Here is a 16,388-nt window from a genome sequence, read left to right on the forward strand (position 1 = left end):
CTGGGAACTATTTAGGTATGCAGAATCTCAGGTTCCAACCTACTGAACCTGAATCTGCATTTTAAACATATGACCAGATGATTTTTATGCACATTAAATTTTTAGAAATACTGTCTACAATTCTTTTGGAAATCTGTAATCCTAAGTTATCATCACTTCTAACATGTCCATAAAATATAGGTCTTACCTACTTACTCCAACAACAAGCATTTGGTGGAAGGAAGAAGCCTGCTGTGTAAAACATTACCATTCATGCTCTAGTACCACTCTGAACAGCCCTATAATATAGCTGTCACAGGCTTCCTTGGTATACATGAAAACAGGATCAGAGCAGTTAGATATCAAGCCAAGAGTTGCTCAGCTAGTGGAGAGGGCCTCTGAGAGCTAATAAGCACATGTCCTGAAGTGAAGTTCAGGGCACTTCCAGATACCTCTATTATGCCACATTAACTTCTTACTTCTGTAATATCTGTAGGCAACTTCTGACTCTTTAAAGAGGTCCTTCCTGTGCTTATGGCAAAGTGGGGGTCAAAGCAGGGGCAGAACAGCAATTCAACCCAAGTGAATGACATTTATCAAATATGCCTCCTGGTAAATTGTCATCAATAAATATTCATTAGAGGCTCACAAAGTGAAGCTAACTAGCTCATTCGTACTGATGTGTGTCACTTGATTTAAAAAAAAAACATATCTGAGTGTAGTTGGAGATTCAATGCAATGTGATCAATTTTGTTTAATGATTGCCTGTCATATGACACTTTCTAATTTTGGGATCTTAGGGACAGTGCCTTAATTTATTGGAGTATCATGTGCCAAAAAGATGGGGATGCTTGGCTGATTTGTTCAAAGTTCTAGAGGACAAGAAGGCCTTCTTGAACATCAAGCATTATTCTATTAATCAGACCACTCTGGACCAGGTATAGTACCTTGAATGAGTCAGCAAGTTGCATTTTGATATGCTCATCAGGCATACCACATCTAGGAAATTTAAAAATTTTGTCAGATTACTTCTCCAGCTCAACATTTCTTTTAATTAACCTTGTTCACTCTTACAAAATTCTAATAAGGATGGTGAGCATTAGAAGCTTTGTTTTCCATGTGCCCCCCACTCAAGGTGTACATTCCTAGGACTTCAATCTGTTTATAATTACAATGGACATGCAGTAAGTCAAATCATAAACTATTAACCGTCCCTTCCCCACTTTACCCAGTCTCTAAAAGATTAATTGGACCCTACTACAACTGAATGATAACTAACAAAAGGGAAACAAAAAGTGCTTGGTTGACTAAGAGTGCTAGAAATGTAAAATTATATCACAACTTCTTTCTGAAACCACACTTAAGGTATTGAGAATTTCCAGGTAATTCATTAAGCACCCAGAAATATTTGTCATTCCCAGAGTTGAATCCTGAATGGATTTGTATGTTTAGGGTGATGAAGGAGAGGATGGCATGGCTATCTGATTGAGAGATTTGGGGGCTGTTTTGGCAGTGTTCTGAGACATTCTCTCCCCTTCTGATAGTTGAAATCCAGAGACAGACTGTACTTACAAATGAGCAATTATTTTCATTATTTCTTTCAGGTATTTATTAATTTTGCTACTGAACAGCAACGGACTCCACCCTCTACTCTTGATCTATCCACTGACTGTCACCACCCCTATCATCTCTCTATTTAACCAAAAAAGGAATAATCCCTTGACTTTCAATATAACTAATATTCAAGGATCAAACACACATGCACAGCTGAGGGCTGAAAGACATGCTCCAGGCAGTCAAGTTATTCTCTCTGTCACTGTCTGTTTGGAAACTCTCTGTTTATTCATAATCGGCAAACTGAAAGGTCACTTTTTCCATGGACTTTTGGGTTGGTTCCTCCAACACATTGACTCTTTTTCCACATCGGGTGGTCACCAGCTTCTTTGTGACAAAGGCGGGAATGAATTAACAGAGTCCAAGCTGAGACACTCCAGGGCTGAAAGGCTGTCCCTGACTGTCCATGCCAAATGTCTCATTTTTCTCTTAAGGAAACTGTGACTTTTCCCCCAAGAACCATTGGGGGGGGAAAATTTCCTAACTTATTTATATAGGAAATAGTATCAAGGACTGTCTTTTGATTGATGTGGTTACATATTTTAAAATCAAAACTCAATGATTTAAATGCAAACTTTTCCTAAAACTGTATGGTATATGGCATAAGATGATAAAAGTGCCCATTATTTTTATATAAAATATACTTTAGAAATAGGAGTTGCAAAGCATTTTTTGGTGAACCCATAAGCAAAATTAAAGAAATTAAATTAGTTGTTCTGTGTCATTTATAACAGTTTTACCAGATTGTAATTATAATAGGGATATAACAAGAAATAGAATGTGGATTTTTTTACATAATTTGGAAGAATTATTTCTTTGTTATTCTAAGCCAATGATGTTTTCAAAGGGTGGTAGTTCCCATATTAGGTGCATTGGCTTACTCTGGGAGCATTGTAATTCTCAGGCCCAATTTCAGAGCTGATGAACCTCAAACCCTGGGCCTGGAGCCCAGCAATCTGAGTTTGAACAAAGATATCCCACTTTGAGAACAAAGGAGATATCTAGTTTCTTCCTAATTATAAAGGTAAAGTCAATACAGGATGTAGTAATTCAATATTGGTTTTAAAATATATTTTAAATATTTTTTAAAAGATATGTCATTCTCAGAATTTTTATCCTCAAGATGTGGCTTTCAAAACCTCTATTAATATGACAATTTATATCTTATACTTAATAAAGTATACAAAATCAATATATCTGCTACTGAAAATGTTTCCAAGTGAAATATTTTTGAACATTTCTCTAACAGCATTTTTCTAAAACCTCAGTGAAAGACCACATTAACTTTATTATAAAATTTGACCCTATCCGGCACTATCATTGAGTACTAGTAGCTTGTGATAGAAGAAAAAGACATTGTGACATTTGTTTACTATGGCGAGATTTAATTAAGTTTGTCTTTCCTGAATATCATTTTGTACTAGACATAATTTTGAATGGTAAAGACTAAGCCAATCATGTGTAGCTTTAATGTAACTGATTTTGATTCTCATGTATCACATGAATTATGCTCTCTTAAAAGAATTACAGTTAAGATTTTATGATTTTTTTCCCTCAAATTCTAACATAGTCTCATTGTCAAAATGGAAGATGTAATCTCTTTTTGTTGTTGAATCAATAAATACCAATTTGTGAAACACGGATATATTTATACTGCAGTGAATAAATGAGATGTGCTGTAATTTAGCCTGGTTCTTGGAATGTAATTGTGTTTTTGCCAATATATTTCCTTGCATCTTTATTTGTGTCTTTAGGGATCCAATTTAATTCAGGTAAGAAGAAAATGGAACTACTCCAGATCTTTTAAAGTTTGAAAGGTTAAAATTTAATTGAGTTTTGCTCTGCTATGTTCTGCTCTTAGGGGTTCTTTTCTGGTCTTTGAATTGCTGTATTCTTGCAGTTTATGCTTCAAGGTATGCTTTTGAACAATAAACAGGAAGAAAAAGAAACCCAACATGCTAAAACTCCACATCCCAGAAGACTGGACACAAAGGTCAAATCTTATGCTAATGTTGAAAATGTCATTGCATTCATAAGTCATACAGATATTTTATGCCTTTGGAGTTAAACATTTGTCTTAAGACCTTTGGGCTGAAGGTCATACAACTGAGACTTTTTTTTAAACAAACTATTTTCTACTGAAATCATTCTGAGTATTTTATAAGTCAGAGATAAGAATGCTTATTTCATTTCTATAATCTGGCATTTATTATATAGTTCATCTTACCCAATTATTTAAACAGTTAATGTATTAAAGTTGTCATATAAAATCAAGATTGTGAAAAGCAAGTAAGGAACATATTTTTAGAATAGTAAAGACTAGGTAGCTTAAGGTTATAGTTTGCTTTTAAAAAATGGGTATTAAATTTAAAAAATAACTTAACAAGACCATTTCAAATCATCATACAAAACACACATACACACTACACACACACATACACACCACATGCACACTATAGTGTTCATGGAAATGACATGAAGACTAGCTTAATCACAAATTGTCCTACTCAAATCAGAAGATGAGATTTTAAATATTCAAACTGATTTGAACATGTTTCTTCTTTGGATGTTGCTTTGATCTTTTGCAGTATTTCTGCTCAGTGAACTTTTGCTTATGGAGAATTAAAACTTAGTTTTACCCACTTAAATAATTTAAGGCCTTTTTATACATATACACAAACACACAAAGCAATCATGCATTCATTCCTTTAAGTAATATTTATTGAACCCAATCTATATATGTAAGTAAATGGTAGGCACTACAAAAATGTGGCAATGGAATCATAGATTTTAAAACCTTAATTGTTGGGCTTGAGAAGCACACAAGCAAGTGGGAATTCTGAGGTGATGTTATAAGCAATGAGCACATTCTGCTATGGGACCACAGAGGGATCCATCTAACCAGGGGTCTGGAAACAGACTTGGTAGGCTAAAAACTTGACTAAACATTTTCAGAGCAAGAATGGAGAAAATAGTATTTGAGGCTAAAAGAATATCAGAGAAAATCAACAACATATAATGAGCAATGGATTTTTACCTATTATTTTGGAGAAAGTTTATAAAATGATTATGGACGTTCCCCATCTCTCATTGTTAGAACTCCCATTATATTTTCAAGTTACTGCTAAATCAGAGGGTGGGGATAACCTATATATATACTTAAGCTTGTATTATATCATCCAGAATTATTCACATGGTCATAACTAACTGGAAGAACGTTTGCACAATGAAGTTTTTAGCCAGGCTTCTGACCAACCTAAAATGAAATAAACTAATTCTGTGCAAGAAAAGCCAAATAGATAATGGTGCCTTCTATGACAGGAATACAAACAGAGGTTTTTGTGGTCCTTCTGCCACAAAAGAATGAATTCAATTTGAAAATGTTGATCATTACTTTTCAAACTAAGTAATGTCAAGTGACATGGCTATCTTTTTGGCAATCCAGGTTCTAAGAATATTACTATTCAGGATTAAATCGTATGTTAAGATCTACAGAGCAGATGCCATTTATATTTATAAGCATTATTGTCAAATTGAATGCAGTAGATAAGGAAAAGAAAAATTTATGGACATTTTTTATTTGGGCTAAATAAATAGCAATGTCATTTTCTCACAGTGAGAATTCCTATTGAGATGCTTAATGGATAAATATCTCTTGCTAGAAAAGGATTTTAAAAGACTGAAAGACATCAGAAGCATTTTTTCTTAATTATTTGCCATCGCAAAAGCTACGTTTCACCCTCATGAATGAATCCATAAATTTTGCTCTTTACATTAAAATGTTGAATGTTTTTTTTTAAGAGAGGAGAGGAGAGAGAGAGAATTTTTAAAATATTTATTTTTAGTTATTGGTGGACACAACATCTTTATTTGTACGTGGTGCTGTGGATCAAACCCGGGCCGCACGCATGCCAGGCGAGCGCACTACCGCTTGAGCCACATCCCCAGCCCAAAATGTTAAATGTTTTAAGGGAAAATAGGATCTACTAGTTAAATATGCTTTTTTTTTTTTAAACTGGAAATTGAACTCAGGGTGCTCTAGCACTGAACTACATTCCCAGTCTTTTTTTCCTTTTTATTTTGACACAACGTAGTTTCTGTGTTGCCCAGATGATCTCAAACTTGCTATCTTCCTGCCTCAGTCTCCCATGTTGCTGGGATTACAGAAGTACACCAATATTCCCAGATTAAATGTATATATTTCCCCCCTCTATTTGCTTTTTTTTTCTTTCCGTATTTTTATTAGTGCGTTATAATTGTACATAATGACGAGATTTGTTATATGTTAAAGTGCTTTTGGTCAAATTAAATGTACATCTTAAACCTGGAAAAAATATACAGGCTAAAAATATATCAGAAATTTTATGAGCATGTCCTTTTAAATAGAAAGTAGTATTATAAACACCATACTTGTCCCTGCGTGGATATTGCTTTGCTGATGAATTGTGTCCACTGCACAATTGTGGTAGTGTATTTGGTTTGTAACTCTCTTCACCAAGTACACAGATGAACATGTCTTCAGTTAAACTCTCCGTGGGGTACCATGATGTTGATGAGGCATGGGCTCCTAGTTAGTCACATGTGCATTCAGTGTCAGGCTGGAGCTCATCCTGCCCAAACATCATTTGAAAATGTTGTACCCCAACAAAAAAAAAGGGGGGGATTGAAGTTATAAGCTACGGCAAGACAGGAAGCCCATGACAAAATTCACAGGCTGGGCATCAGGGGAGTGAAAATATCAGTAAATGAAATTGAGTGTATAAATAATGTCTCACAATCCAATATGATTTATATAGAGAATGCAATGGGGGTTCCGACTCAGAAGCAATTCATATAATACATTTCATTCAAAGGTAAGAATACAAATTATTTCAAATACAGAAAAAAATGTAGATGATATTCTGCATTAGAGTTTTAGGATTACAAGTCAATTTTTATAATCTCATATGTTTGTAATATTACAATGGAATTTTCAAAGCTGAATCGTGTAATTATTTTAGTCAGCTTTTATACTGCTGTGACAAAAAGACCTAACAATTTTAATGAGGAAAAGTTTATTTGGGGCTCAGCTTCAAAGGTCTCTGTCCATAGATGGCTGACTCCATTCCTTGGCACCCGATGTAAGGCAAAACAACATAGCAGAAGTGTGTGGCACAGACAGAGGAAAAGAGCTGGGGACATGGCAGTAGGAAGCAGGAAGAGAGATTTCTCCCCTCACCGTGGACAAAACATAAACTCCAAGGTCATGTCCCCAGTGGTCCACCTCTTTCCGTCACATTCTACCTGCCTACATTTACCAACCAGTTAATTCCCACAAGTACATCAGTGCACTGATGAGATTAAGACTCTCACAGCCCAATATTTTTACCTCTGAACTTTCTTGCATTGTCTCTCACAGGAGCTTTTGGGGGACACCTCATGTCTAAACCACAATGGTTATTTTGTCTGAATAAAACACTGTTCTCAGGAACCTTTCTTTAGTGATCATATCTTTTCTCTCATATAATTTTTACGTCCCTTATAGCTGGGTTATTTCTAGCAAACTTTAAGTGATTTAGTCCTTTTCATTTTATAAAATTCTCTGTCAATGCCACATCAATATATACTCATCCATGTCCACTCCATGTTCTTCTTTCTCTGAAAACCAGAGTCTCAGAGGATTTTTCTCACTGTCTCAAGCTCCTCACCTCCTGCCTCTTCCACTCTAGACACTGCTCTGTTTATGCCTCCAAAAAGTCTCCCGCTGAAATCAACAAGGGTTCATCTTTCTACGTTCAACAGACCCTTTGACATCCACAGCTAGTCACCTCTCTGTAGAAATGTTTGTATTCCTTGATTGTACCATTTATGCTTTTGTGATTTTCTTTTCTCTCCATGGGAAGAAACAAATGCTCCTTTGCATGAAAACGAACTGCTGATATTTTATAAAAGTCTAGTTCTTGGCTCTCTGTTTCTGTTTTTCCTGATATCCATGATCTGGCCAATCATTTCCTCACCAACAATTACTAATAGACTAGCTATTTGTCTTCCCCTGTCTGCTGAACTCCAAATGAGGCTCAGGGCTTGTGGGCCTCTTCACTCATGCCTCACAGGTGGGTCGACCCAGGGGACATTGCCACCCACCTTCTAGTTATAGAAGGCAATATTCTTACCATTAATACACAATGACCTAAAGATCTCCCACTAGGTCCAACCTCTTAAAAGTTCTACCACTTCCCAGGGGTACCTCACGAGGGTCCAGATTTTGTATCACTAGGGCTGTGTTTTGAAAAATGTTTATCTCCTCCATTCAATCCCAGGCTCATTCAGGCCAACAACAATGCTGTGTGTGAGAGTTTTCCTTTCTCCATTCTATTCCCAGTGCCTGTGCTTGGAGGTTTGTCCTCAATACCTGATGCTCTCCCATGACCCAGAATCAACCTTTCATGGAGTCCTGTGACCTTCTCCAGAGCCTCTTGCTGATCTGTTTTCTACCTCTCCTTTCATTTTCCCTTGAAAGTTTCTATTATTTCTTTCTTGGACACAGATTTACTGTAGCACTTTTCCTTTATCTTAGTTTGCCTCTATGGTCTCTCATCAGTGTTCCTGATGGGGTGATTTGTCCTTTTTCAATTGCACAGTCAAGAACACTACTCTTTTGATTAATTCTCAGTGCCTCCCAGTGCTCTAAGAATAATGAAAACATTTTCAACAATACCTTGAACTCTCTGACAAGTCCCCTGCATACTCATCCCCTTCAGCTCTTTGAGCTGCATTAGCCTGTATTCTTCAAGTAAGTCCCCATCCCTTCTTTATATAGAGAATAAAATCCATGTAATTCCTCTGCTATATTCTCTCACCTCTCCCTTTCATTTACTGGGATAGCTTTGGGCTATAGCTGGAATGTCCAGTCCCCAAAGGTCCATGTGGTAAAAGCTTGGGTCCCAGGGAGGTATTCTTGGGAGGTGGTGGAACCTTTAAAAAGTGGGAATTAGTGGGAGATCTTCCGGTCATTGGGGTGTGCCCTGTAACAGGACAGTGGGAAACCAGCCCTTTATGCTTTTTCTCCTTTACTCCCCATCCAGGAGGTGAGCAGTTTTATTTCACCATACACTGTTGCCATGATGCCTGCCATTGTCTCAGAGCAATGCATCTGGAGATCGTGGACCCAAACCCTCTAAACTGTGAACCTTGAAAAATAAACATTTTTTAAATAATTCAATCACCTCAGATATTTAATATATTGATGGGATGCTAGACTATGACACTTTTCTTGATACTTGATGTTACAGTCTCCCAAAAACTCATGTGTAAGATAATGCAAGAAGGTTCAGAGGAGAAATGATTGCGTTATGAAAGCCTTAACATAATCAGTGAATTAATCTCCCAGTGGGATTAACTGAGTGATAACTGAAGGCAGGTAGGGTATGGCTGGAGAAGGTGGGCCAGTGGGGACATGGCTTTGGGATATATATATATATATGGCAAGTGGGGATCTCTCTGCTCTCTGATCATCATGTGAGCTTCTTCTCTCCACCATACTCTTCCGCCTTGTTGTTCTGCCTCACCTTGAGTCCCAAGGAACGAAGCCTGCTATCAGTGGACTGAGACCTCTGAAACCATGAATCTCCAAATAAAATTTTCCTCCTCTACAATTGTTCTTGTCAGGTATTTTAGTCTCAGCAGTGAAAAAGCTGACTAAAACACTTGATATGTCAATACAAGCATCTCTTTTCCTGGGAACTTTCCTGAACACTGCCCAGGGGGCTTCTCTTTACTAATTCCTCCCATTTTGCCCTGTGCAACTTCTTCACAGCAAGTATCATGATTATAATTTTACTACGTGTGATTATTTGAAAAGTCTTTATCTCCTCCATTCAGTCACAAGATCCGTTAGACCCACCACAATGCTGTGTGTGTGTATTTTTCTTTCTCTATTCTATTCCCCACGCCTGGAATTGAATAGGTGATCAATAAACAACGTGTTAAAAATGAATCAGTGAACAAGTGACTGACTATTGATTCTCCTCAGAATAATCCAAGCTTTTCTGAGCTTCCATGGTCTTATCTGTCTGGGTGGCCAAAGTCAGAAGGAGAAGGTACCATTAAGCACTCAGAAAATCAAGGAAAGCTCAACAGAAAATGCAACAATTGAGCTGATGTGGGGACTGATTATATCAAATAGCCACATTCTGAAAAGAAGATTTAGTCCTGAAAGTGCACAGATGGGTGAAAGTACTTAATGTTTAAGGACCTGTGGACAATTCTCTCTGGTTTAAGGTTATTTTGCAATTTTGTTTTATTGTGTAAAACAGGGGCATACCCCAATTGGGTCTGTAATCTAGGAAGAAAGCCTGCCATGTCGTGACCTCTTCTTATTCATGTGCTTGCTGGGTAGACGTAGCCCTCCCTCTAGACTCCTCAGCAACTGGCTTGCCCACCCTTCTGCAGCCCTCCATGTAGTCAAACTGGCTTCCCCAGAATCATTTACAATCCTTTACTGTCCTCCCTGCATCTCCCTTTCCTCTTTCCAGTGTAGGCCTGCTCCACGGCTCCCTCACCACCTCCAATAAAGTCACAGAGCCATGCTCTTGTGCATCTCTGCAGCATCTGCTGTTTGCTCTGCCTGTGGGTACTCTTATCTTCCAAGAACTGCTTTTCAGGACATATTACTATTTCCTCTCTTAATTCTTCTCCAAATCTTCCCTTGGCTCAGAGTGATGTCCTCCTCTGGGTGTCTTAATTCCTAGATAGGCCTTTATTGTTTAAAAGGGCTGCTTTTTTTTTGTATTGATTTCACTGTATATCGTGGAATCTAAAATAATATTTCATAATCAGATGCATCACTGTATTCCCAGAATATGGTACCAAAGTCAGTATGGATGTTCCTATACATGTTTGCTGAGAGAACAAACAAGAACAATTTGGAAGATGGAAGCAGGAACTTGTGCAACCTTAAACATCACATAACCTCTTGTGCAAAATATAAATTATTATAATTTAATCAAAGTTATTGTTAGGTTGGGCCAGTTCTCAACACAGTTCTCTGCACATCACTTTCAATGAATTCTCACTGATGGAGAGTCGGTGTGCATTGCTCCAAACCCCAGACTATAGGAAAGTACCCTGACTGTAAATATGTCAGCTCGAAGCTGATGCTCTTCTGTATTAATGGAGCCCCCCCACCCCACCCCGTCCTTCAGAGATACCAAAGCTACCTGACTTATTCTGAGCTTTCCTTAAAAACTCTATAACCACTTGCTCTTTTCTAGGGAAACATTTGTACATTTTTAGATTCGTGAAAGGTGCATACATTTCTCTTTAGTTTATTTAAAGTGAGAAATGTGGAGCTCTCTCCACGTAACCACAATGCCCACAAGGAGAAGGAAATGCCCGCACTCTAGGTCCCACAAGGCCAGGGGTGGTTAATGGAGTCATTAGGACACATTCTCCACACATCAACTTAATTTCATTTCCCTCAAGCAAGTTAGTAACAAGATCTTAATGGGAACTTGGCACCTCAGGGGAAGGGAGAGCTTGCTCCATCAGGTGTAAGCAGAAAATACCATTATGACTGATATGATTATATGTCCTCTGTGTGACTGCAGGGGGAAGAGGAACACTCATTTATTTTATAGATGATTTTCAAAAAGATATTCAGGTCTTGAATGAAACCAGGACTGAAAACAGGATGAGTTTTGTGAGAAATTTCCTTCCAGGAGAGAGTGTGGGTACTGAAATTTGTGCCTGTGAGGGGAGGTGAGCATAGGAGAGAGATGAGGGAGGCAAAGGCATCCAGCATGGAGCAGGAGCAGGAGCAGGTCTGTCAAGGGCATCTCTCCACCCTGCCATTGCCCACTGGCTGCTGGTTCATATCAGGAGTGAAGGGCACATAAGTCTGGGTCCTAAAGGAAACTACCTGAGCATGAGATTAAGACAATGGAAGGAGACACAGGTAGAAACTTGAGAGGTCTTTCTAGGATGAAATTCATTTCTGGATCTTTCTTAAATCTCTACTTTTATTTTTCTACATTCTTCTATTGTGATCCAGATTCTTATAGATCCCTCTTTGAATTTTCCAACTGACCCCTTATCTTCTCCCTTTAATAGTTAACCCAGAAAGTAAAAATGGCAACTATTTCTCAGTTCACATCTTATTCTTCCCCCTTAACTCTGAAACACAGTGACCTAAAATAATAAGATAATCTTTAGTTTGATCTGGCAGTCAGAATCTAGCTTCCTTTTGGTTTTCTCAGTGGTCTTTGGTCATTGGACAGGTCTCTACTGAAAACAAAATTCTTTTACCTGGTCTGAAAGTTTGCATTCACCCAGGAAATGTATATGTTACAATTTTAACCTCACAGGTGATGGTTTTAGGAAGTGGGGCCCTTGTGAGGTGATTGGGTCATGAGGCTTGATGTTTCACTAATGGGACTGGTTCTCTTTAAAAGTGGCCCCAGGCAGAATCCCTTGCCCTTGCCACAACAAGAGGACACAGCAAGATGAAGTTGCCTTTGAAGATACATACCTGGTCTGCTGGCATTGTGATCTTGAACTTCTGGTCCCAGTCCCCAAAATTCTGAGAAATAAATTTATGTGTTTTACAAGCCACCCAGTTTTGGTACTTTGTTAGAGAAACCTGAATGGATTGAGACAGTACCCATACACACTAATTTACTGCGTAAATAACCAATAGGTATCTTGTTTGAAAGTGGAATGGTAGAATAAAAATTGAACTTTTGAAGTTCAATTAGGCTTTATATCTTGGTTTGGGAGCTGCCACAACAAAGTATCCTGGACTGAATGGCTTGAAAAAACAGACAGTTATTCTTTCTCAATTCTATAGTCCAGAAGGCTTAACTCAATGTGTTGTGGCAGGGCTGCACTTCTTCTGAGACCTGGGTAGAATCGTCCCGCATCTATTCTTGCCGTTGATGTTAGCCATCAACCCTTTGCGTTTGTCAACCCAAGAACAGATGCATCACTCCAATCTCTACCTCTTCGGTGTTTTCTGTATATGCATCTGTCTTCATATTCTGTGTCCTTTGCTTGTAGAGACACCAGTCATTTTGGATTACAGCACACCCTAATGATTTCATTTAACTTAATAATATCTGCAAAGATTGTTTCCAAATAAGGTCACGTTCACAGGTCTTGGAGGTTAGGACTTCAACATATCTTTTTTTTTGGGGGGGTACACAAACTTCCATAAACACACTCCAGTTATCATTTTTTTGGGGGGTGTACCAGGGATTGAACTGAGGGGCACTCAACCAAGGAACCACATCCCCAGCCTCACCCACCCCACCTTTTTGTATTTTATTTAGAGACAGCCTGTCACTGAGTTGGTTAGCACCTTGCCATTGCTGAGGCTGGCTTCGAACTCACTCACAATCCTCCTGCCTCAGCCTCTTGAGCCACAGAAATTACAGGCGTGTGCCACTGCGCTCAGCTCCATCATCATTTAAACACTCTGAATTTCCTTTTTACTACATTCAGGTTAATAACACTGACTTCATAGTATTACTGTGGAATAAAATGGGATAGCAAATGGAAGCTATGGTGACTGACTAATAGTAAAAAAATACTTTTTAAAAAAATATACATCTGGGACTTGCCCATTTCCTCCCCATTCTCCACCTTGTATGATGCTTATGTTAACTTCCCATTGATGTAATAAAATATCTGAGATAATCAAATAGAAAGGAGGAATGATTTGTTCCAATATGCATTCCTATATGCATTATTGTAGAAGTTTGGCCCATCACTTTAGGTTGTTGGTGAGGCAGAACTTCGTGGTGGAGAACAGGTATTATTGCATAGCTGCTCACCTCATGCCTCCTGGGAAGCAGAGAGACAGGGGAAGGGGCCAAGGTCCCACCATCTTGGTCAAGGGCACACCCTAGTGACCAAAATTCCTTTGCTTAGGTTCCACTTACTAAAAGCTCCACCACTTTATAGAGGCACAAGCTAGTGAGGAAGCCTTGGGCCTATGGACTTTGAGGGAGATTGAAAATGTACCCTGAAATACTGTAAATTTATCAGTGATGTCAATTTAATAACCTATATTTTAGATTTATGTCATGTTCAAATTTCTTTTTGGTTCTAGATCTTCTTATCTAAATATCCACTTTGAATTTCCCTTAGAATGACTTCAAGGCTTTTATACTCAATATAACCAAAATCTAATTCATTAACTTTCTCGCCACACCTTGATCCCTTAACAAATGGAACTATCATGCTATCAGGACTCATTGTAATTCAAGGATGTGATGAGAGTTACCTTTGACACTTCATTCCTCTTATTCCTCATACACAGCCCATTATGAACTCCTATCTACTTTGCTTTCTTAATATCTCTCATACCTTCCCTTTTATGTCTGTCTGCACTGAACACATTCTGGTCCAAGCAACCTCATTTCTCACCTGGCTGATGCTTATCATTACGTGTTTGCCTGTGGTAGGTGCAATAAAGACTCCTCCTAATCCTTGGGACATGGGAATACATCACTTCACATGGCAAAAGGGACATTGCAGGTGTGAATGAGTTAGAGATGGGGAGATATCCTGAATTGTCTAGGTGGGAACAGAGTAATGGCTGTAGTATTTGGGAAAGAGGAAAGTGGTGGAGACGGACAGGAGCTGTGAAGATGAGAATGGAGGTTGGATGATGTGCCTTGGAGATGGAAGACAGAGGCAGGCACCTAAGAATGCTGGTGCCTTTAGATGTTGTAAGGGACAGGAAGCCTGTTCTCCTCTGTAGCCTCTAGAAGGGGTGTGACCTTGCCAATATCTTGAGTCAAGCTAAGGTGCTATGGTTTGGATATGAGGTATCCTCCAAAAACCCATGTGTGAGACAATGCAACAAGGTTTAGAGGTGAAATGATTGGGTTATGAGAGGCTTAACCCAGACAGTGAATTAATACCCTGAAGGCATTAACTGAGTGGTGACTGTAGGCAGGTAAGGTATGGTTGGAGGCAGTGGGTCCTGGGGATGTGCCTTTGGGGTTTATATTTTGTGCTTGTTGATTCTCTCTCTCTCTCCCTCTCCCCTTCCTGGAATGATGTCCTGAGCCACTTTCCTCCATCACACATTTCTGTCATGATGTTCTTTTTTACCTTGGGCCCTGAGGAATGGAGTTGGCTGTTTATGGACTGAGTCCCTAAAACTGTGAGCCTTCAAATACACTTTTCCTCCTCTAAAATTGTTCTTCTCAGGTCTTTTAGTCACAGCATTGAAAAAGATGACTAAAACACCAGGGAAACTCAACTGCAGATTTCTGTGTTTTTAAATCTACCAGGTTTGTATTAATTTGTTACAGTACGAATAGGAGGCTAAGTGCTATTAGTTTCCCCTCTTCCTAAACATTCTTGACACAGACAAAATAATGCCATTTCTGAGAGTCAAATCTGATTATCTTTCTACATTCATGAAGACCGGGCTTCCTTCTCCCTTCCAAAGACTCCAAGTTCCTTGGAACATCATGACATCACTAGTGATTTCTAATTCTTCCTGTGACTAGGATTTAGGCAACACTCCCTGTCAGGCTCTTATAGAGCCTAACACACCCACACCTGTCTCACAGCCTGTCTAGCCCCTTTCCCTCCTCACCACCACACTCTCAGCACTGTGATCTTCCAGCTCCTCATTTCTCTGCATTCCTTCCTGATACAGGATAATTACCCTGTGCCAGAACATCTGTCCTTCTCCCACTATCATTGTTGTACTACTCTTAGCATTATGTGTTATCTTTTATCCCGTGTCATCATCACCTTGGTTATTTTATAGATTCTATTCCTTAATTTATGCCTGTTTTTTTTTCAATCCCCACCTGACTTTGAGTTTCTTCCTCCTTGAAATCAGAGACAGTGCCTTTCTCTTCCTCCATTTACCACCTCCCAACTTGGAGCACGGTGCATATGTCACAGTGGTACTGAACCTATGAGCTCAGTCAATAGATGCAGGGAGGAGCCCAGCAATCCCCGTGCTGAGCCTGTTTGTGTTGCTGCCTATGCTGTGGATAGCATCTGCCACCCTTTGACTTATCTGACTCTTTGAAAATCATTCTACATTGACAGTGTTTCTACCCATCCAGAATGAAATGGGTGACTTGCATCATCACCACTTCATATGTTCGGGAAAGGTACTTATCACTATCTGCATGTCAGGACATGAGGAGGAGTCAAAGTCACTGGCAGTTCAACACAAGATGATAACGCTATTATTTCATTTTATACATCTGTAACAGTCCATTCGTAATATTGTAGCATTAAAGTGTTACATATGTGTGCAACTGCTGAATTAGACAGGTCAGAGCCCGTAGACCATGAACACTCTCTTTGTACAAGATATCGTTCATTTTAGTAATAATATGAAAGCAAGAAAAAAAAAAGAGAAGAAATACACCACCAGATCTGGAGATACATCAACAACCGAAGACATGTAGTTAGGGATTCCTACACTTGATCTTAGCCAAAAGGCCGAGAAGCGATAGTAGTTAGGGATTCCTGGGGCAGCCTTTCAGCATTTCAGGGTCCGGACTGAGAAGTCCCCAGCAGAGTGTCTTCTTCACAGGAAGACTCCAAAGTCTTATTCCCAGTGAAGCTCCTTAAATACAAGTTAGAACAAAGAAAGCTCCGTTCCAACAAACTGTGTGGCCTACTGATCCCCTCAAGGATACTTAATCCTCCCAAGGACTGGCCAGGTCCCTAAAGGGAGGGAGTGATAGCCTTGAGATAAGCGCATGACTCTAAATTCTCCTGAGTGAGCAAAGAGAAGTCAGCCTTGGATGATCCATCAAGGGTGTGTGAAGGTC

The 16,388-nt window shown here is 39.0% G+C and overlaps 1 pseudogene; it reads left to right on the forward strand.

Annotated features, from left to right (window-relative positions):
• LOC144368937 (ATP-binding cassette sub-family A member 13-like) overlaps positions 1-3,275 on the forward strand; it is a 405,121-nt pseudogene extending 401,846 nt beyond the window's left edge.
• The last annotated feature ends 13,113 nt before the right edge of the window (positions 3,276-16,388 follow it).

This window comes from Ictidomys tridecemlineatus, chromosome 12, assembly GCF_052094955.1.
Source record: "Ictidomys tridecemlineatus isolate mIctTri1 chromosome 12, mIctTri1.hap1, whole genome shotgun sequence".
Lineage (NCBI taxonomy): Eukaryota > Metazoa > Chordata > Mammalia > Rodentia > Sciuridae > Ictidomys > Ictidomys tridecemlineatus.